General features: G+C 40.4%; 1 pseudogene; it reads left to right on the forward strand.

Moving 5' to 3' along the window:
* The first annotated feature begins 565 nt into the window (after positions 1–565).
* LOC124514258 (60S acidic ribosomal protein P1-like) lies at positions 566–959 on the forward strand (annotated as a pseudogene).
* Positions 960–1,698: the final 739 nt, after the last annotated feature.

Below are 1,698 nucleotides of genomic sequence, written 5' to 3' on the forward strand. Positions count from 1 at the left end.
TGTTTAGTGATGTGAGTCAGTAAGTTTCACTTTTAGTCTCAGTCATATTTCCATATGCTTCTTTTCTTCTTCCTTGTTCAGGGCCCCATTTAGATATACCTACCCTGAGAAGCTTCTGAAGACAGAATTTGTTATTACCTCCATTCATGTTGAGCATGGAATTTATTGAGCACAGATTGCATGTGTTTGTTTTAATTGTATTGAGCATGGAATTTGTATGTATTAGTTTTAATTATGGATTGGCTGCTCATGGGTCAGACATATATCTATTGTCCAAAATATGTGTGTGGGAGTGCAGTGGGAGGAATGATATAACATGACTGTACAGGGCTACTCCTTAGTTAGGGGCCTATGGATGTCTCCCTCCCTTAATGAAAAGTAGACAACATATATATCATTGATGAATAAATATATGATGAACCTAAAATATAAGATGATTCCCCTATAAGATTTACCCATGTTGCTTTTTCCCCAGCTGCTTTTAAGGTGCTCGATCCTTCCAGGGAAGCGAAGGACGCACTGGGGTGAGGCCCTCACTTGATTCTGCTCAGCCCTCACCCGCACCATGGCCTCCCTCTTGGAGCTCACCTGCACCTACTTGACCCTCATCGTGCACGGCTGTGAGGTGATGGTCACAGAGGCCAAGATCAATGCCCTCATTAAGGCAGCAGGTGTAAATGTTGAACCTTTCTGGCCAGGCTTGCTTGCAAAGGCCCTGGCCAGTATCAACACTGGGGCCTCATCCTCAATGTAGGGGCTGGTCGACCTGCCCCAGCAGCTGATGCTGCACCAGCAAAAGGTCCTGCTCCCTCCACCAGGGCTGCCCCGCCGCCACCTAGGAGAAGAAAGTGGAAGCAAAGAAAGAAGAATCAGAGGAGTCTGATGATGACATATGCTTTGGTTTCTCTGACCAAGCCTCTTCTGTAACCTGTTCAATAAAAAGTCGAACTATTTTTTAAAAAACCTTATCCATGTTGACGCATGTAGCTCTAGCTTGTGCACATCCTGTTTAATAGTGCATTATATGAATACACTCTAATTTATCCATATTTTGGTAGATACTCATATAGAATATGCCTTTCAAACTGGTATTTAAAATGCTTGTTTATTCTGCCATACAACAAATAAAATAGTGAGGTCATACTTTTAGAAAGAAGTACTAAATGTATGAATTTCTCTCTCTTCTCTCACCATTTCCATCAGGGATAGCTCTTGCATATGTAAATATTATAATTTGTTTGATACCATTTAAAGCTAAGTAGTCTTCCCCCACCTGAAGTGCTTGGTAGTTCAGAATAAAATAATTAAGAGTGGGCTGTAACATGAGACTTTGCAGATATCCTTCTTTTCTGAGTGGGAGTATTGCAAGAGAAATGAAAAAGATGTCCACGGAATACTTATATACAAATGTTTATAGCAGTTTTTTTCATAGTAGACCCAACTGGAAATGACCCAAATTTCTATCAACAAAGTGAATGGATAAACATATTGTGGGATATTTATACAATGGAATACTAATTTGAATTAAAAAGTAAAATTATTGTTAACAGAATCTCAAAAACTGTTTTGTTTGTTTCTTTTTTAGAGACAGTGCATGAGCAGGGGAGAGGGGCAGAGAGAGAGAGAGAGAGATAATTGATCCCATGATCCTGGGATCATGACCCGAGCTGCAACCAAGAGTCTGATGTTCAACCAACT

The sequence above is a fragment of the Lynx rufus genome, unplaced genomic scaffold (assembly GCF_022079265.1).
Source record: "Lynx rufus isolate CCGP_SWC_20201006 ecotype Redwood Valley unplaced genomic scaffold, mLynRuf1.p SCAF_2, whole genome shotgun sequence".
NCBI lineage: Eukaryota > Metazoa > Chordata > Mammalia > Carnivora > Felidae > Lynx > Lynx rufus.